This window comes from Prionailurus bengalensis, chromosome B1 (genome assembly GCF_016509475.1).
Source record: "Prionailurus bengalensis isolate Pbe53 chromosome B1, Fcat_Pben_1.1_paternal_pri, whole genome shotgun sequence".
NCBI classification, from domain to species: domain Eukaryota; kingdom Metazoa; phylum Chordata; class Mammalia; order Carnivora; family Felidae; genus Prionailurus; species Prionailurus bengalensis.
This window is the reverse complement of record NC_057344.1, coordinates 40,392,716-40,414,874: the sequence shown is the minus strand read 5'-3', so window position 1 is coordinate 40,414,874 and position 22,159 is coordinate 40,392,716. Positions and strand designations below refer to the sequence as shown.

Genomic DNA, 22,159 nt, shown 5'->3' with positions numbered 1-22,159 from the left:
TTTAAGTACATCCATATAAGTGAGACCATACAGTGTGTTTTTGTGACTGCCCTATTTTACTTAGCATAGTGTCTTCAAAGTTCATCCACACTGTAGCATGTTCAGAATTTCTTTCCTTTTTAAGGCTGAATAATATTCCATTGTACATATAAACCACATTTTTTTTTACTCATTCACTGATGGACATTTCAGTTACTTCCACTTTTTGGATACTGTGAATAATGCTATCAAAAAAAGGTGTACAAATTTCTCTCCAAGTCTCTGTTTTCAATTCTTTTGGGTGTATATCCAGAAGCAAAATTGCCAGGTGAGGTGGTAATTCTGTTTTTATCTCTTTGAGAAACTACCGTACTGTTTTGCACAGCAGCCACACCATTTTATATTCCCACCAACAAGGTACAAAGGTTCCAATTTCTCCAGAAGCAAAATTGCCAGGTGAGGTGGTAATTCTGTTTTTAACTCTTTGAGAAACTACTGTACTGCTTTGCACAGCAGCCACACCATTTTATATTCCCACCAACAAGGTACAAAGGTTCCAATTTCTCCACATCCTCACTAATGCTTGTTTTTTGTTTTGTTTTGTTTTTTATATATAAGTAGCCATTCTAACTGGTGTGAGGTGATATCTCACGGTGGTTTTGATTTGCATTTCGATAATGATTAGTGATGATGAGCATCTTTTCACTGGCTTTTTGGCCATTTGTAGGTCTTCTTTAGTGAAATATCTACTTCAAGTCCTCTGCACATTTTTTGTTTTTTTGTTTCTTTGGTTGGTTTTGTTTTGTTTTGTTTTGTTTTTTGCTGTTGAATTGTAGGAATTCTTTATATATTCTGGATACTAACCCCTTATTAGATATATGATTTATAGATTTTTTCTCCCATTCCAAAGGTTGCCTTTTCACTCTATTGATTGTGTCCTTTGTTGTGCGGAAGCTTTTAATTTTGATGTAGTCCAATTTATCTATTTTTACCTTTGTTGTTTGTGCTTCTGGTATCATGTCTGCATTTTCTATCGCTTTAAAAAGAGTCACTATTTGGTGATTCACTGCCACCATACCTTCATTTTTTTCTTTAAAAATGGTTTCTTTTAGGGGCACCTGTGTGGCTCTGTTGGTTAAGGTGATGACTTTGGCTCAAGACATGATCTCACACTTTACAGAGTTCAAGCCCCGCATCGGGCTCTGTGCTGACAGCTTGGACCCTGGAGCCCACTTTGGATTCTGTGTCTCCCTCTCTCTCTGCCCCTCCCCCACTCATGCTCTGTCGTTCTCTCCCCAAAATAAATGAACATTAAAAAAAATGTTTTAAATGGTTTCTTTTAATCTTTGAGTATTTATAATAGCTACTTTGAAGTCTTTGTTTTGTTCAGTGTATGGGCCCCTCAAAAGCAGTGTCAATTGTCTAGTTTATTTCTCCTGTGTATGTCACAATTTCTAATTTCTTTACATGTGTCATAAATTTTTATTTAAAACTAGACATATTATAGATATGTTATATATCTATAACTGTACATAACATAGCAACTCTGGTTACTGATGTTCCCAGACCTTAGAGGTTTTGTTACTGATATTTGTTTGCTTGTTTATTTGGCTGATCTAATTCTGTGAAGTCTACTTTCCACAGAGTATAGCTGTTGATTTCCCTGCTCAGATTTTTCCTCCTTGTTTTTATATTTTAGTCTGGCTTCTGAAGAATGACCCATAAGCCACTTAACTGAGCAAAGGTTGTGCTTAAGCCCCCTTAACTATGGCTTTTCACCCTTTACTATGGCTGGTGTGGAACTTAGAGACTACTTTCATAGTTCAGGGAGTTAAGGGATGGGGGGAAGGTCTAAATACAAAGGGGTGGCACAAAGACAACCTCTGGGGAGTTTTAATTTTTATTTATCCTGTCTGTGCTGATGGTCACAAAATCCTCAGCATGTGTAAACACTCACAAAACTATAGTGTCATCAGATTCATAATTTTATAGTAAAATGAATGTTACTATATATAATTTTTGTTGAAGTGGCCATGATTTGCCTTTAAAAAAATTACTTCTGGGGTGCCTGGGTGGCTCAGTTGGTTAAACGTCTGACTCCGGACTTTAGCTCAGGTCATGATCTCATGGTTTGTGGGATTAGGCCCCACGTTGGGCTCTGTGCTGATAGCATGGAACCTGCTTGGGATTCTCTCTCCCTCCCTCTGTCCCTCCTGTGTGCATGTGCACTCCCTCTCAAAATGAAAGAAAGAAAGAAAGAAAGAAAGAAAGAAAGAAAGAAAGAAAGAAAGAAAGAAAGAAAGAAAGTTCTATATCTGTGTTGCTCTTACATAGTTGGATCCAATTTGATCATTTGAGTTCTTAGAAGTTTGCTGCTTAATATTTAATGGGGAGACAGAAAAAAAAATCTTTCTCATTATATCATTACCAATTGAGGGTAATTTTCCCTTAAAATGCAATAAAAATTAAACTTTAAAAAACGTATCATTGTAATACGTAATAGTATGACAATGTCAAGTTTTTATACCTGATCAAACGAAGCTTTTCTGGATTAAGCTGTTAAGTCATTTTTCTTCAAATAAAAATTCTGGATTATTTAACTGTTACTGACAAGTCTCACAGAGCCTGAAGACACTCAAGGAAAAACCAAACAAACGTGGACAGAAGTAGAGATCGTGAAAATCAGGACTGACAGCAAAAGGTGCTTGGCTGGACACTCCTCCACCCTCTAGGTCCTTAGGGATACCAAACTCTGCACAGTAGGCTGAGGCAGAAAGTGACAGAACCTCCCAACAATTCTCTCTTCCTGCACCAGCCACCATTTTAATTTCAAGTCAAGTCTAAAGCAATCACTTTCTTTCTGAAACCTTTGTAACAATACATGAGCCCCCCACCGCCTCACTATGCTAAGCACATTCATATCCCCTTATTTTCACTTTTAGTCTGTAAAAAAGGCAAAAACAAACAAAACCAAGAAATGAATGAACAAATAAAAAAATAAAAAGGAAGACAATAAACTCAGTCCAAATCTTTAAGCTGAGCTCCATTCTCCTCTTGCTCTTACAAAACCCCCCTTTCTCTTGACAGCAACCACAGTTTTTTTTTTTTACCTTTTCTAATTTAGTCTATAGTCTCAGAATATAGTCTAGACATATTTTTATCCACTCTATCATTTTAAAAAAATGTTGTCTTTCTTCCTTTGAGCCACTCAACTTGAAAAGCACCCTATTAATCAAACTGTAGCCACCTATTTTACTCCATCTTGATAGGGCATGTGGCATTTCATTTTTTTAATGAAAAAAATTTAAAGTTTATTTATTTTGAGGGAGAGAGAAAGAGAGAGCATGAGCAAGTGAGAGGAGGGCAGAGAGAGAGGGAGAGAGACACAGAGAATCCCAAGCAGGCTCCATGCTGTTGGCACAGAGCCCAACACAGGGCTCAAACTCACAAACCATGAGATCATGACCTGAGCTCAAATCAAGAGTCAGACGCTTAACCAACTGAATCAGCCAGGTGCCCCATGGCACATGGCACACCATATACCTGTGCTGACATTGTGTGCAGGAGGGCTGTGACTCATCAGAGTTGAAATCACTTGGCAGCTAGGGCATGCTGATGTGGCTGACTATCACAAATCTCACTGGAACAGTACTCTATCCATTGCATTTCTGACTCTTTGGGTTAAATAGCTCACTGACATCTCTTTCTCCCCTCGCCAACCCAGAAAAAATGATGATAAACCCATGTGGGATATGTCTTTACTTCCCCAAAGAGGCAACAGTGCAGAGAGGAATTACATGATTATTCCTATCTTACAATTGCAGGAGAAAGAGACAAGATGATAAAGAAATATAAGAGAGGATGAACAGAAAAGCACTCCTTATAAGGATCAAAAACGGTAAGAAAGAAACTTGAAAAACCAGCTTTCTTAGTTATAAGTATTCCAGGAAAACACTCTTCTATGAGTAACAAAGGTCCTCAAAGGCTAGGCCAAAACATGGTATACTACATACATGCTACCAAATTCCTTTTGGTTTCTCAAGGCACCGTGGCTTTAAATTAAGTTTAAGGTTCTGTTGACAGTGGATTCAATTTAGTTTCAATCTAAACCTCTGTCCCCAAGTAAACCTGGTGACAGATTCTACTCATTTAGGCCCAAACTTAGGAATATACTTTAAAGAGAGACTCTTTAAGTAACTATCAAAAGTACTTATTCTCACATGTTACCACACAAAAATGGATTGAAAGGGAGGCCTACTGTTTTTGCTCACGATTTTCTTAACATCAACTGCCACCAGGACCAAATAGTTACCCGAAATAACCTTCTGATTAAGGCCACAAGAACATCCTAGCAGCATTTGGCAGAAAGAATTGAGAAGGCCAGTACTCTCCTAAAGTGCTATCACTTTTAATAAACACTGGTGAGATACACTTTGATACTACAAAGATAAGTGCTCTGGAAATACGAGCTAGATGACTTATTCTTTCCATCATCCCTTGTAACTGTCACTCAAAATATTATCTTTTATAATGGTTTTATAATTCACTACTTTATATTGAAGACCAAGAATGATGGTCCCTTACAAAATTTAAATGAATAATCTTAACACAAAGTATTATTTCAATGACTTAAAAATGTTGGGTTCCCCAGCTCTCATCCTTTATATAATACTGAACCTGAGATCCTACTCAATTTGAGGTCATATCAGAGCTCACCAAACATCCACAGCCATAAGCAGTGAAAGCAAACCCTTGCTGAATACCTGTTACCCTGAAGAATTAACAAAACTAACCTTTATCAATAACTGCCACGCATCACTTTGTATGGGCCTCTTCCCAAGAGCCAAGATCTCAAGTCTCTGCCTTAAAAATAAGTCAAAATCTCCCATTGTAAAAATAATACACACTCATATAAAAAAAAAACCTGGTACGTACACAAGAAAGTAAAGCAAGGAAAAGTGCTCTTTGCTCACCACTGAAAAATAACCACTGTTTTGTGTACATTCTGATGTACTACTAGTTTTATTCATCAAAGTATGCATTACTTACGTAAGCCACTGGGAGGCCACTGCCAAATTAAATAAAAAAGTCAAAATCAAAATGAATTATAACAGCCCTGTTTTGAAAAGAAAGTTTTTCATTATTACATAATGCATGCTCATTAGAAAAAAAAAAGAAAACAAAAAACCTATAGGTAGCCAAAGAGAAGAGGGAAGACATCACACATCAGCTAATCTCCTTGAGATAACTATTGCTTACATTTGATGCAAAGCATTCGTTTTTCATGTACATATAAGTACCTTCCTTTTTTTTTCTTTAACTTTTGAGAGAGAGAGAGAAAGAGAGAGAGGGAGGGAGAAAGAGGATCCCAAGCAGGCTCCATGCTCAGTGAGGAGCCTGATGTGGGACTCGATCCTATGACTTGGGATCATAACCTGAGCTGAAAGCAAGAGCTGGACACTCAACTGACTGAGCCATCCAGGAGCCCCTGTGCCTTCCTTTCAAAAAAGAAAATGAAGCCATTAGCCATTAAAAAAATTGCCTTCCATGTAGAAAACGGTTATACATATGTATTTTGTAACCTTCAAGTTTCACTCGTAATAGATAGAACGCAATCACTTTTAAATGGCTGCAGAGAGTTGCATTACATGGTAACACCATATATGATCTAACTAGTACCTTATCAGGTTGTTTCTGGGGATGTTTCTTTGAAGCATTAGGTCAGTAATTCTTCAGTAGTCTATAATAAGCAAAGGGTTGTTCCTCCTCCTTTTTCATCAAGTTTAATTTTTTTTCGACTGAACAATAATGAGAAAAGGTTTAGCCCAAACCACTTACCCACTCTTGTTTTTAATCAAACATATGTGGACTAGGTATAAGATTGCTTTTAGAAACAAAACTATTTTTGCCAAAGTGAAATACTAAAGGGAATGACTATTAAGCAAATTCTCTTTGTAGAGAAATGAAAATAGCCTTTTGCCTGCTATCAATAAGAATGGTCCAAATGGACCAATCGTTTGAACTTTCTCTTGGATTTATAGTTATTGAGAGTTCACTGGTTTTAAAGAAAATATTTTATATTCAGACTAACTCAGAATGTTAAAAATCAGCTGTCTCTGTCCTCTGCATTGGTGAGACATAGCTTTCTTATCAGTGTGCAACTAACACATTCGGTGGGCTTCATATACTCCGTAAACAGACACAGGTGTAGAAATAGCAGTGCCTGCAGCTTAATGTCTAAGAGCTCAGTTTTTTCAAACACAACCCGGTCTGAAGATTGTGCAACACTGGTATATACACTTGCCACCTTTACCCCCTGTCTCCCATTACACAGCAAACCGAAGTTCGAGCCAGACGCCCTCTCTTGTCATTTCTCACTTCAAGGATCTTTTAATACTCTGCAAATATGTAATTAACTATAGCCATAAAAGCCAAGGGTTCTACCTATCCCATTTTTAAGGGCTAAAATATTAGAGCCATGGTGCCCTGGCCAAGATAAAGCATGTCTTCTTTGGAGACAGCAGTGTGCCACTGTGTGACAATTTTTAAACAGCACTGGCAAAACATGTCCTCAGAAAACCCTTTCTTCGTTATGATCACAAAAAGCTTTTGTTGTACTAAATGCTATACAAAGTATAACAAATAGACACACTCTCAGTAGTTTGTGTTTTCAACCCAAGAAAATTCCATCAGGCAAAAGCACAATGAGGTGTGTGGCAGGTGGTGAGTAGAGGGACTCACAGGAGGAGTAACTATTTTGATTGGGAAGGGTAAGAACCACCACCTTCCTAACTCTAGATAATTTATTACACTGAAGAAGGCAGAGCACCTGTGGCCTTGACCATTTCAACTGAGCAATTAACCACTTAATTTCATTAAGTGCCGGCATGTGTACCATTGTTTGCTGCAGATATAAAAACGTCAAGATGAAATAGGTCACTATCCTTCACCTCTAGCAGACAGCCTCCAAGCTGACCACATCTGTGCTTACATTTTCTTTAGGTCCTCGCTCTGCCCCTACATCTAGGGTGTCACATGGAATTCCCCATGGCAGGGACGGGGAAGGACATTCCTGCAGGTGATACAACAGCACACCAACAAAGCTCTCCTGTGGGAGTGACAGAGTTGGGAAAATGGGGTAGTAGTCAAACTTCCCCTACTGCCACCTATCTTCTGACATAGGCTTCATGAAGAAAGCGACCAATCTAGCCAGCAGTCTGTGACACAAAATGATCAATCACCAGCTAACATCAAGAGGCTCCTTGTTTTGACCTCTGCCCAAATTCCCCTTCTGGTGGCTGTGTAAAAGTCACATGGGGAAGAGGGAGTCCACTGAATAACACTGATATAATCTGATAGCACATTACTATCACATTTTCTCATTTGCTTCTCATTTGAAATGGGCACTGTCTTAACTACTGAGTTCAGAAAAGTAATTGCAAAATTTTCCTGGTTAATTATTAATCTTCTCTAAGTGACAGAGGAAATCCAGAGCAAAGTCAGGGCTAGAAGGGACTTTGAGAGGTCACTTATCTCCAGACTTTAGAGAGAATATTGAAAACATCACAAATACAAATCCATTTTTAGATAACTTCCAAAAAAAGGTTTACATTTTCCAGGGTTCAAATTCCCCATTTTATAAAACCCTTCTTTATATCTCATCTAGTAGTCCGCCAACCTTAGTGTGCATCAGAATCACTTACGGGGCTTGTCAAAATGCAGATTGCTGGGCCCCATCTCCCCAGGTTCTGAATCAACAGATCTTGGATGAGACCTGAGAAGGTGCATTTCTCACAAGTTCCCACGTGGTGCTGATGCTCAAGGTGCCAGGACTGCAGTGTGAGGGACCATGGTTCTAACCTAACCTTTGTTGGACTGAACTCTTATATTCTCAATGGAAATAGACACTAGTTGGTCAACAGTCCTTGGTTCTGAGGCATCTACTTACTTGCATAACAATTCAAGAGTCCCCTGGGCATTTTTTCCCCTCCAGGCTAAATAAGAGAAGTTCCCTAACATCATATTATAGATATCAGTTTTCAACCCTTTAATCATTTTGTGGCGTTCTTGGTTGAGCCTTCTCCAAGTCTCTTTTAGTTGTGGAGCCATGAACTAGACCCAGAACCTTAGTCAGAGAGACTGGCTGAGGTTGCATATGAGGGGAAAAATGACTCACAGATTCACACAGTATATTCCTATTTATTAATCTCCAATACCCGAAGCTTGCCTTATTAGCTCCCTTCTGATTCATGTTCTCTGACTCCTTTATGAGCTGCAGTAATGCTTAGGTGACCTTCGTAATGCCTTTCTTCTGAGAAGCTCAAAGCATTTCTCTAATCCAACAGTTGACTCAACATCCTAAACCAGTGTAGGGTTTTAAGGAACCAGATCTAGTGCACATCAGTTCAGGAGGAGAGAGAAAATCTGGAATGCCAGGTCAGATTTCTATACAAATCTCATTATACTGGGAAAGATGCTTCTTACTTTTATTGGACTTTATGAGACACCAGAAGTTTACGCCCTCCATATACCAACCATTCCAGGTACAGGGAAACTAGTGAACCTCCTCCCTTTGTGGAGAATTGTAACAGGGAACTGTCGCTGAGGATCTGGTTGCAGGGCTCAGTCCATCTCCATCACTTCCCTAGCTGGTGGAAGAGAAAGGGAAGGAGCACCCCTGGGCGCACAGCAGTTTGTCCTGTTTGGCAAAAGCCCAAATGAACTGAAAGCTATCCTGTGAGCTGACCCCAACTCTCCCCACTCCATTTTGTTTTCCTTTTCTTCCCTTTCACACTATTTTTTCTGCCAGTTTACTTAGTGCGTTATGTTGGGGGCCCAGTCTCTGTCTATTGCCTAATTTTAGCACGTGAGTTCTTTGCGAGTAGGAACTATGCAGTCTTTGTGCATTGTATGTGTTCTGGGGGTGCTTAATACATGCTAAATAATAACAGCAGTCCCAGTATTTCCAGGAGAAGTCAGAATTCCAGCAGAGGGTCCAATCCTATTACCATCTACTTACATACAAGACAAGTAGAGCTCAAGGCATTCCTGTGCACACTGTTCCTTTCATGAGACAAAACCGTTGAAATTCAATATAACAAAGCCTATTCCTACATAATTTCCTTTTGAAAGAGCACAAGCTAGATGTGATCACTGCGCACTTGCAACCAGCTCCAAGCCAAAAGGCAACCTGTTAGATAATGTAAGTTCCCATATAACCACACAGACAAGTTATCTATTACATAAACCCTCAAGTGGATGAAGAGAACCCCCAAAAAGATTCTTCGTTGCTTCCCTAAAAACTCCCTGAAAGCTTCAGAGCAGAAGGCTAATTCTCTAGGAATAAAGAGTAAAATAAACCTACTGCAGTCAGGAGCTACTCTGTCAGAGCCTCTGGGTCTGTAACTATTTTAAGAGGCAGAGGGCTAGGAGGAAAAGGCAGGCTGCCAGGGAAAGCGGTTTAAACAGGACTGGAGGACAGACACACACAGTCAACCGCAGGGAGGGCAACCATGATGGAAGGTACAGGTGTGCACAGCACAGGCGTGGAACCGTGGGCTGCTGGGCTCTTTCCACAGGCCCCAAAGCTGCCCTGCTGCTCAGCATCTGGACCCCCATTTATGACCATGAGCTGAGCTCACTGTGATCTGTCATGCTCAAGGTCATAACTAGTCAACAGAGACTTTACTAACGAGGGAACAATAACCGGTATCACTTCATCAGGCACACAAGATAAGAAGGAGTGAAGGGAATCACCACCCCAGCAAACAGAACAAATTCCCACACTGACGCTTACATCATTAAAATGATCTTCCCTTTCATTCACCTGTATCACTCTCTCACAGCACATAAATCATTAAAACGGACACTCTCAAAGTGTTTATGAGCATTTTAGCAACTCCTCCTAGAAGAACACAAGCTTCCTCTAGTAAAAATACCTATGGAAACTTCTGTTAAATTTCAAAAATGGATACATTTTGAACAGCTTTTCTTTTTCACAGGACTGAGCTACCACTGAGGGAATGAATAACAGCTTGAAAACAATCTAGGATCCAACTACAATGCACCTTTAAAAACACTCCGCGGACATTCAGATGGTGCCTTATTAACAATTAAAAGTAAGAATAAGAGTGGTGACTTTCTTGCAATGAAAGTATGTATTATGAAGCAAATACTGTAACAAAGTCCTTTTTACTATTAAAGACGGTATTAGACTTTTCTATTATAATTACAATGAATCTGGACTGCAAATTTCTCTTCTGCTCAACAAAAAAACTTAAGTTTTAATAGGAGTTTCTTTCTAAAAATAGCTCAAGAACGCAGTTCTGTTTTTCCTTCTTACATTCTTTTCCTACTAAATGTACCACTGAAACACTTCCTTTCATTGTTGACACCTTAGGTCATTTGGATTTAAAATCAGACAATATATAATAACAAAGAAGTCTTTGAATAAAGCTTTCAAAATGGAAAATGGCATTTGAGGGAATGCCTCCCTCCTCGCTCACACAGATGACATGGGCACAGATGCCTGGTGAGGAGCTACCACAGCACCTACTAGAACTGCTTCATTAAAGTCAATATTCCTAGAGGGGATAGAATTTATTTGTTAATTGGTTAAAAAAATGTCCAGCCTGGTTCTCTGTTATAAGCATGTTATTTGGCATGAAGTTAGTGTACTCTGAATTAAAACACACCTCAAACTAAGCAAGGTGGTGCAGATTTAATTAAAAATATTTGATATTAAAATCTTTAGTTTTCTTCAGTCTAAATTTAAGTTGGCAATGACTTGTTAAATTAAGAGCAGTTAAGATTAAAGAATTTCATGACTTCGGTTAACTGTGGTAATTAACTCAATCTTCCAGAGGATGCTTTCAATTACTTTGTAAAGCCTTCATCCTAAATTTGTTTAAGTGCTTCTCTTTAGAGGTATATGGGTCTATTTTTAAACACGAAATCTTTCTTAAAAAAAAAAAAAACTGTCCATCTGTACATTTTACACAATTACATATGACACTCCCATTATTTCTGCATATAAATTGTAACTCACAGTAAGTACAACAGAATCTACTTTTAACTTTTTTTTTTCCTGAGAGTTAGGTTACCATAGAAATAAAGCTCAATGAGACAACCATTCCATTAGTCAAATATTTTAACAGATAAAATAAGGAATAATCTACAGACTGCTTCTGCAAAGATAAAAACAGTAAGAATCAAATACTTTCTCTTGGGAAAACCAAATGAGGTAGGTTTCTTGCAGTGGGATACACGGTAAAGAAAAACCTTTGCCACCATTCTTAGAATCCCCTGAAGTAGCCACCCCAAAGTTTCCAGTTTTCCCAAGAGATGAAAAGTTACTATGATAGCAACATTAGGAAGATTTAAGGAGAGAAGAACCAAGAGAAATCTTAAAAACCCAGCCACTACTTACAAGCACTTTCAAAGGAAATCTGAGCCGCAATTCTTCAGAAGACTGTTCTCCCGACCATGAACACAATCTGAAGTCTAAAATAGATATCCTATCACCTTAGGCCGAGAAGTCACATTTCAGCTTACTAACTTCTACTTGGGTAAACAGTTTTACAACTCCTAGAACAAACCCCAGCTAAAATTAACCGCACCGGCACAGCAGGCAGGAACTCGCTGATTTGCATCATGTGTGCTGGGATTTATTCACTAGGACAACATCGGTGTCCTCTTAATGGGAAATTTGGCCAAGGGGCGTGCTCGGCTGAACAATACATAGCATCATGATTATGCTAATTACTGAATTCAGTCCAATAATACTAACTTCTTTTAAGTTGTTTTCGCAAGTACTGACAAAGAAAGAGTAAGCTCTTTTTCACAACAGGCGCTCACTTGATTTTTTAAGCACATTCAAATCAAACAAAACTTTGGCAACAAGGTGGCAGTGCTGTATGCTCCTCACAAGGAAAAGCAAAGTAAAATTGTCAGATTCTTTACACAGTGTGATTAGATGTGGTACCATGTGAAATTGAACGGGAATCAAATATACAAACTAGTAAGTTTAACAAGTACTCTTCAATGAAAGCTTTTTTCTTGATATAAAACGAACCAATGTCCTTCACTTGCTTTCTAGCTTTGTCTTCTGCACTTCCAAGGAGTTGCTATTAGGACACAGGTTCACTAATAAATTACAAGTGAGAACAAACATCTCAAACATTTGCAAAAGGCATCGTCCTTGGCAAGAAACATTCTGAAGTGCATTTAACTGCGTGGCTAGCTGGAACTAGTAAACTGTCGTCTATAGATGACACACCATCTATAAATCATGTTGACACTCAAGTTAACAGCTGAAGACCCCAAGCACACATCTGATAGTCAAAAGAAAATGAGAAATAGCACAGAATTTCTTTTAAAATATATATACTTCCAAATATATATATATATGTACTTCCTTAATAAGTACAACTTATTATCAAAGCCACAGAATTGCATAACATCTACTCAAGATGGTTTCGATTAGTTTTAAACATTTGAGTTCTGGTGACATACTCAGGTCTTACTGGACACTTTATGAAAGATCTCAAAACACATTACAAACCTCAAATCCCCAAACACATCAGGGAGATATTATTCCCACCACCCCCCTTTTTTTTTAAACACATGGGTAAAACAGGGAAATTCAATGACTTGTCCAAGGCTTCATTCTGAATCAACACTGGATCATTCCATCGCCCTCCTAACCTCTGTATGACATATATGTCTTCCATATTAACCATTTAGCTATAATCCTATAGATCTTTTCTAAGCTGTTTTTCTGATTTTAAAATGTTAGTTTAAGAATGCAAGAGATTTAAAAAAAAAAAAGAAGAAGAAGAATGTAAGAGATTTATTCTACTTAACTCCAAAATCCCAGATCTGTGCTACAGGGTTTCACTCCTTGACTCTCTGTCACAGGTAGGTATCCTATTACATGGATCTTTAAGACAGGACTATGCTCTTATGAAGCACCGTCCACCTATGGCACAAACACCCAAAGTGGTAAACAGGTTGATTCTCATTGGCATGAGCTGGTAACCACCAGCACAAACCTCCTCCAAGTTGTTTACAAAAACTGCTAGCTGCAGGTCTGGGATGCCACCCCCAATGCCCAATGGTAAGCAGGACTCGCTAAAACCCTTGCAAGATGGTAGCTAGAGGTACACTCACCACTACCCCAACCCAAAGTCACTGGAGGTAAGCATTTCCCACTCTATGCCAAAAGGAAAGAAGTTGGCACTATCAAAGATGACTACCCCTAATCAATATAATTAACTCTTAGCGATCGACAGCAAACTCACTCTAGAATTCTTAATGCCAAAAGAAGATGCTGTGAGGCTATTTTTGACACAATCATCCTTATCCTGTTATCATAGTTTGGAAAAAGAGTTTCTTTTCTTTTTTTTTTTTTTTTAATGTTTATTTATTCTTGAGAGAGAGAAATAGAGTATGAGCAAGGGAAGGGCAGAGAGAGGGAGACACAGAACTTGAAACAGGCTCCAAGCTCTGAGCTGTCAGTACAGAGCCCGTCACAGGACCTGAACCCATGAACCGTGAGATCATGACCTGAGCTGAAGTCCGACGTTCAACCAACTAAGCCACTCAGGCACCCCTGGAAAAAGAGTTTCTAAGCTAAAACACATTCCTTCCCTAAACCAGAAAGAAAAAGCAAATACACCAACTTTATTTAGGCACTGGAGTTTGCATTGCAGAAGAACACTATGATAAGTCTTATATCCATTATACGGAGGGCAGGGAACACTGAGTTTTCCAGTTCCTCATGTATCAAATATGCTGAGTATGACTCCACTGTTTCTTTCAACACTGGCCACACCTGTTCCAAAATGGAAGAACCAAAACATTCCAAAGAAAATAGTGTATCCTCCAATTTACATTAGTCACTCTGCTGCTTCCTTTTCATTAGTGAAAATAATTTAAGAGTCAACTGTACTTTTGTTCCAGGCATACTTATGACAGTAGAGAAAAACCTATGTGCATCATTAAAAGCAAGGTAAATTCTCCCCATTTGTTCTCAGGAAGTTTTGGTGGTGGGGAGGAAGGCCAGGCAATGCCATGTGAGTGGAAGGAAGATGGTGATCTATGGCTTATCTAGTGCAACAGATTCATGCAATTGAAACAAAAACAAAAACTAGTTTTATGAACTCACATTAATGAATTAAACTGGATATCGACCCTCTAGAGTAGCCACATACATGATTTTAAATTTTCTAGTAGTAAGGTAAAAAAATAATAAAAATAACAGGAAAATTAATTTGAATAATATATTTGGTTTAACTCAATATATCCAAGATACTATCATTTCAACATGTAATGAATATAAAGATGACTAATGAGTTGGTGGGAGAAATGGAAAGCTGAGGAAAGCTGAAGATCAGAAGATCGGGGGCGGGGGGAGGAAAAATGATCTAGGAAGGAGAAAGACAGGACCAAAGGAGGATGAATAGCCCAAAAGGAGGGAGAAGGAAAGAAGGAAAGAATTTCCCCCCAGGCATGGAATTCAGTCATAAAATCATGTACCAGATACTGGAATGCTCCTGTTCGGGGCTAGGTGCTGCTGATACAGGGGGGGCAGACAAGATTCTGGTGCGAAGGGCAGACCCACCCAAACAACGTTCTGGTAAGCACAAAGACACAGTGATGTGCTCTGTGCTCTGGGAGCACAACTGGGGTAGAGTGGGGAAGAGATGTAGTTTATTTTTTAAATGAAGGGTTTTTTTTTAATAATTATTTAGTTTTGAAACAGAGAGAGAGAGAGAGAGAGAGAGCGAGAGAGAGAGAGAGAGCGCTAGCGCAAGCGGGGGAGGGGCAGAGAGAGGAGACAGAATCCAAAGCAGGCTCCAGGCTCTGAGCTGTCAGCACAGAGCCCAACTCAGGGTTTGAACCCATGAACCATGAATTGCCACCCAGGTGACCCTTCTGAAATATTTAAAAATCACATCTGGACCCAGCAGTAAAATTTCCATTCTGAGCTTTTATCATCTTCAAATTAAATCTAGTTATTTGGTCCAACTAGTGAGGGTGGTGGGGTAGGGAAAGAGTAGAAAGGGGGGAAAAAAAACCCTCATGTATCTCCATGGTTCTCAGTTTTTCAGAGGATGACATAAAATACTCAAAGCCTCCATGCTGGAAAAATATATGATCAACCCACTAGGTAAGCAACTCTTCTTTGGATGCAGCTGTGGAGTCAGAAAGAGCTGGGTACAAAATGTAGTCTCCCACCTACCAGCTCTATGACTTCAGGGAACTCAGCTAACCTCTATGACTCTGCTTCCTTACCTGTAAAACAAGGGTAATAATGCCAACATCAAGGGCCAGTGTTAAAACTCCCTGAGATGCCATATAGCACCAGCACACATGAGCTCTCAATAAACAGCTGTAGCCATCACGATCACACCACTTCTGCCATCAATGTAGTCTTTGCTGAAGATCAATTTGGGATATTTACTGAGTGAGGAAGGATTAAAGGTTCCCGACTTTTACAGCTCAAGGCTTCAAAAAAAAAAAGTTGAAAGGGGCTTCAAATGATTACTAAGTATTTCAGGGGAGCCTAGGGTCTATAAACTATCCCTCTGAAAACTGTGTAGTTTTGACAGCCTGATTTTCTCTATTTGATCATCTCATGTTGCTGGCCTAAGGATCAATCAGAATTTAGGGACACTAAGCACATTCATGAATTCCCTATCTTGGCAGACTGTTGCAGTAATGACCCCCTATTTGTTCCTGCTTCCCTATATCCACACCCTTTGGCCTGAAGACAAGAGCAAAGTTGAAAAGTGCTGACCCATGGGGGCTCGCCCTCTCTTGCTGCACTTTGGGCCCCAAGAACACCTCATGAAGAAGCCCTGGCCAGGCCACTGATGATGACCATCTGGGACAAAGATGTGCCACCTGCTGCCAAGGCTCCCGCACCAGCCAGCAGGACAACTCCGGACATGTGCAGGAGGCCATCATAGACTGTGTGGCCCCAGCAGGGCTGTCAGCCACCTGCAGAGAACAGCCAGGCTAGCCCAAACCAAAAGAACCACCTCAGTGACCTATGTTATTGTGAGGCATCATATGTGTTTGTTTGTCTAAGTCACTAGTATTAGGTGATTTGTTACACAGCAAAATCTCACTAATATACATATCTTCAAAAAATTTGTAACATTCCATCCCTGGATCTCCAAACTAAACCTTTCAAGACTAACTGATGTCTGTTATTCTTAAAATTCACAATTCTGCTTACTATATTTACTTTATCATATCAATTATTATGTTAATCAAACTAAAATGAAACAGTGATATGGTCTGATTATAAAACTGCTACAGTGGTAAGTTCTCCATTTAGTCCATCCTATAATTTGAAACAAAATACACATGGCCTTTAATGCTACAACTACACATATATGCTAAAGAGATGGTTCTTTCATCCTAGGCTTCAGAGGGATTATACTGGCATAGGTCACAGCTATCCAACCTGTTTTAGTACTTCAGAAATGGATTAGAGTACCAATTTACCCACACATGAGCAGAAACCTCTAACTCCAAAAGTGCAAACCATTTCCTCTTCATCAGTCATTTTTTTGTAAGCTAAAAAAAGAGAGAGAGAAACATAGCAAACTCTTAAAAACAGTTCTTTTTAAAACTCTAAGTAATTAATTCAGCATGATTTTATAACACAATTTATATCAGTACTGTGAACATAAAGGCAGTACTGTTACTGCTAGTGTTTGAATACTTATTTTAACATAGCTGATTTTTTAAAGTATCTTAGAATAATACTGGGAAATTTTTACTGTTTGAATACATTCCTAAAAGGTCATCCATTTAACAAACATTTGTTGGGGTGTCTGGGTGGCTCAGTCAGTTGAGCGTCCGACTTCAGCTCAGGTCATGATCTCACAGTTCGTGAGTTCAAGCCCCATGTTGGGCTCTGTGCTGACAGCTCAAAGCCTGGAGCTTGCTTCAGATTCTGTGACTCCCTCTCTCTCTGCCCCTCCCCTGCTCGTACTCTGCCTCTCTCTATCTCTCTCATAAATAAATACACTTAAAAAAAAATTTGTTAAACACTTGGTTTCTGCCATCATGAAACTCCCAAGCATCTGTAAGATTTGTATGAATGGCAGGATATTCATGATTATAGCAGAAAATAGTGTGAATGAAAGTTCTGCCTTCAGGAGGCTTATAATCTGGTATGAGACATCTCGGTAAATATAAACTGTCTACCATATAAGAGAGTAATCAGTAAGTATCTCAAAGGGTAAAATTTCATTCCATTAGAAATCTAAGAAAAGAAGAGGCTTCTAGTTGGGTTAATCAGGAAAAGGAATCTTGGAAAAAGTGACATTTGAATAGCACCTTTGCATACTGGTGAGCTGTCAAAGCAAAAGGAGTGGAAAGAACATTATACAGAAGCAATGACGTAAGCAAAGATAGAGAAAAAGGAAAGCTACAATGTATGCCTGGGGAATGGAATGGATTCAGAATCCATCTGTATTTGCCTGGTTTCAAATTTTAGCTTCATCATCAGTAATTGTCGACCTTGGGCAATTACTTTCACTATGCCTAGTTTCTTTATCTTTAAAACGGGGATAGTAATCTACATACTTCATAGGGCTATTATGAAGATTACATGAGTTTATATTTATAAAGCATGTAGAACAGTGCCTGGTGTTTAATATATAAACATTTCATTAAATAAATAAATTCACACATTTATGCATACACAGCAAGGTATGCAGGCAAATGTGCATGAATATAGATATAGAGATAGCTATATCACTGAGGACAGTACCTGGTAGGTAGCAGGTGCTAAATATACTTGTAATTTTTTCCCCTTTGTCTAGAGTTCATAAAGAGTCACACTAGAGTACAGGGTCAGCCATATTTTAAGATGCCCCAACATTAGCCTCCACTCAGTTAAAAGAGTTTCACTCCTTTCTCTTGGGGCAACACTTCTGAATTTGCTGATATAAGATGCTCTGCTTGGAACTGCTACACAGACACAGCCTGGCTGTCAGATTCAAACAAACAAGAACTAGTATCTTACGTAATAAATACACCTTCAATGAAAAAATAAGCATAGGCTTATTATTAAGTACAAACTGAACCTCTACAGTTAGTCAGGCTAACCTAAAATAACAAACAAATGTATTCTGATATTTTAGGGAAAACAACATTAGACTTAAAGCCATAGTATTTCAAAACGTAGGTTAACAAAATCTTACTAATTCTACTCTAATTTGGCTTCAAGGTAGTCATATATCCACACTGAAAATACTTTCAAATGCCGTCTTATTACTTGAATCTATTAAGAAAATGTTAAACTGAGTTCTGTCCATTTTTAAGGCAAAAGTACTAAAGATAGTTAAACATACTAAAATAAATACTGCTAAAACTACTTGAAAATATTCTAAGTTGAAATAAGTAAAACTGTCCTGCAATCGCATACTATTTATTTGTTTAGAAACCTCTTTCTCACAGATAATGCAAAGGCAAATTTCACCCATCACGAATCAAACTTGGTGGCCAATCCTGGATTCATGAGCTGTGCTTAACTGCTAATCAGAAACACCCATTTCTCAGTTTATGCAATCCAATTATAAGAAAACTATTAGGAATCAGGGAATAAGCTACAGACTTCCAAAACCTTTTGGTATGTTAGCACTAAACGTTAATTTTTGTTATCTCAATCTGCACTGCTCCATAAGCAATCAAGCTTACTTCAAGAGTATGTACAATCTTTTTTGGATAAGAGCTACTCTACTTCCTAACTTGAGATTTCAGACTTTCAAAGGAAAAGAGGGCTGTAGGAAAGTACTTAACAGAGCTCTATTGCTGAGATCATTCAAATCGAAGTTTACTAGCTTTGCAACCATTGGCAAGTTACTTAACAGAATTCTCTTTGCCCACCTGCAAAATAAGGATAAGAATACACTTCCAAGGACTGCTGAGAAAACGAGTTAATGCACATATAGTACTCAGAACAATGATTCACACAGATTTCTATACATAAAATATATTTATATATATTTTTATTTGTGTGTGTGTGTGTGTGTATATATATATATAGAGAGAGAGAGAGAGAGAGAGAGAGAAGCTAGTTAGCTACATAAAAGAACAATGAGTGGGAATTCCAGATTGAACCACCTGTATGTAGTAATGAATCTACTTTTTTTGGGCTTTTAGGTTCCTTCTCTATCTTATTTTAGATGCACAGGAAACTTACAGGGTAAGAATGAAAGGATCCTCATAATAACAGCCCAAAGCCACCAGTTTTATTATTAATAATTTCAAATATGTTCTCATGGGTCCTCAAGTATTTATAAGGTTTGTTTGAAAGGCAAATAAATGCTCAAGTATGTGGTAGAACACAGCACTTGGTACTTACTAATTTACCAAGAGACATGGGAAATCAAGCATGTATGCTCTAGGGGCACCTGGGTGGCTCAGTCAGTTAAGTGTCCAACTTCAGCTCAGGTCATGATCTCATGGTTCATGGGTTTGAGCCCTAAATCGGGCTCTGTGCTGACAGCTCAGACAGAGCCTGGAGTGAGCTTCGGATTCTGTCTCCCTCTCTGCCCCTCTCTGGCTTATACTCTGTCTCTCAAAAATAAACGTTAAAAAAAATTAAGAAAAAAACAGAACATATGCTCTAATTTTTTATAGCTTTGCTGTAAATGGATGTGGTCTGTTCCCAACCAGATAAACTAAGTGGTCACTTTTAGAGTAGGCTGTTCAAAATCAACCTCAAACTAAAAGAGATGAAATATTCATAAGAGATTCTAATTTCACTTGGCTACAAGAATCCAGTAGGTGGCTAGTTTCTTCAGGAGGGTACAGCCTAGTCTCTTGATGATAAAAGTACATGACTGTATCTCTTAAGCACTAAACATTTCATTTAAAAAAACGCTGCAATGAGTGCTCACTTTTAAAAGCAGCAAAAAACAAGAGGATTGATTAACAACTCAGCTCGAATATTTATAATAGCCAGTAATTATAATCATCCAAAAGGCCATTCTCAGAAACACCAAAGACCAGTTTCTTTCCATAGGCCCTGGCTCACAAAAAGATGGGTGGACAAACAGTACTGGAATATCTGCGGTTGATTGTAGACGGTGAAATAATAAACAATTATCCATTTTAGACCTTAATGTGGTCATTGTAAGAGCTGGTTTCTCCTTTTTCTTGACATTATATTTTCCTCTCTCCAGTTGCCAGGAAAGGGCGCATTTCCCAATTCTTTGACTCACATCTGTTTCTAAAAATGATCTTAAAAAATGACTAAAAATTATTCTTTTTAGTTTCACCGATTGATATCCTTTTTTTGTAAACATATTTAAAGGAGGGGCTCTTGATCCAGATTTAAGGCTTTTTAAAAAACTTTTTAAATAAAAGGAATGGAAGTATAACTGGGTAGCAAATTAATAAATTCCAACTAACATTCTGACTTTGAATAAGAAAAATCTTGTCCTTATTATTCAAGCTTATAAGATTATAAAATAATAAGAAGCCAGTTAGACAAAGGGTATTCTGGTTGTTCACACACAGCATATCAGAACGATGTACACCCAAATCATGACATCAGACTAGTACTCACTATTCCTTGTGTAAGTGTTAAATAGCCCATCTCTTCACAAAAGAGTGTAGTGGTGGGTCAGTGTTCAGGAAAAATAATTAAGATAAAAGGCAAATCAACACAAAACATCCCCCAAACAATATTCAAAAGAATCTCTCTCAGATCATTTACTAAAGTAATCTCTTCCAAAAATCACCATTAAATTAATCCTTGCCACTGAAGAAAGAGGACGAATAAATCACATTTAATTTACAATTCTTTAGAATGTTTCGGACAATTCCAAGACACACGGAGGAAAAAAAGTATTAAAAATAGCCAAGAGAAGGACTAGGCAGCAGCTAAACATAAAGGCCAGGGGTGAGATCAAAATTAGAAACATATAATGTCTGGAGAACTGTCCATATAAGGGTATCTTTAAATCAGTAACTAAGTTAGGATAATCCACTGGGCAAAATAAACCGTTGCCATCATCACAATGGCTGACCCCTCCATCTCTCATTCAGAAATCTTTGGAGTCTCGGGAAACAAATATGATATGTGCGACTTTATGTTGTTATGTTGGATAATACTCAACAGTATTTGGAGATATTTTCAAAGCTGGTCTTAACTTGCCTAGTTCCAGATGAGAAACTTCATATATTATTGATCTTTCACTCTTATAAAAATATAGAAGAGTAACTAACCATAGAGGATAAAACTTCTGCTGAGCATTTCTGACTACATCTAGTGTACCATATTTACTTACTTTCCCCAACACCATGGATTTCCAGATTCCACAGAGCAGGCTGTTGTTTGTTCACTGTCATTTACTCATTCATTAGACTCTTAGGGAGCTTCTTAACCTGGTGCCAACACTAGAGAAATGAAATAAAGAAGGCTCCTACCTTCTAGGAATTCACTGTGTGTGGAAGACAGATCCACAAGTAATTATGACACAGTGTAAGGCCTATAACAGAAGTCTGCACAAGAGTAGGGTTGCAATTCTCTTCAGGGCTTGGGGAAAGGTTTTATGATTTAAATGACCAGGCAGAGAAAGGGTAAAAGGCATTTCAGGCAGAGCAAGCAGTATAGGCAAAAGCTCAGAGGGAGGAAACAGCACAGCATGTTCCAGGAATAGCAGAAGTAGGTATCCAGAGAGCAAATGATGGGATATAAGTGGGAGAGGAGGCAGAAGATCAGGTTGAAAAGGTAGATAAGCACTGGGTTGTTGAGGTCCGTAAGTGCCACACTAACAATCTCATCCGTTATCCTGTAGCCCTGACACTCTCAAGTCTGCCTACACATTACAATCTCCTGCAAAGCTTTAAAACAAAATATTGACGCCTGGTATTTGTTAATATCGATTAATTGGTCTAGGATGGGACCTGGGTATTTTTTTAAAAGCTTCCCATGTGTTTCTAGTATGTGGTCGGGAGGAGAACCGCTGCTGTAGGCAACAAGGAGTCAACACAACCATGTAAGCAGGATGGTGATGTAAAAATATTAAAAAACAAAACAAAAAACGAGTTAACTGGCACCAGTTTGAAGAGATCACAGGCACGGAGACTAGGGAAGGAATGTCAGTGTACAGGCTACTGGATACAGGCCAGAGATGAGTCTAAG

General features: G+C 38.5%; 1 protein-coding gene across 5 annotated transcripts in view; it reads right to left on the bottom strand.

The window, feature by feature from the left end:
- SLC20A2 (solute carrier family 20 member 2) overlaps positions 1–22,159 on the bottom strand; it is a 107,213-nt gene that overhangs the window by 62,739 nt on the left and 22,315 nt on the right. The window contains exon 1 of one of the 5 annotated variants that reach the window (XM_043562948.1): positions 11,408–11,829. The exons of the other annotated variants lie outside the window; for them this stretch is intronic. The gene's annotated coding sequence lies outside the window, so the exon portion shown is untranslated. Of the gene's footprint in view, positions 1–11,407; positions 11,830–22,159 lie in introns of those variants that run through there. 5 annotated transcript variants of the gene reach the window in all.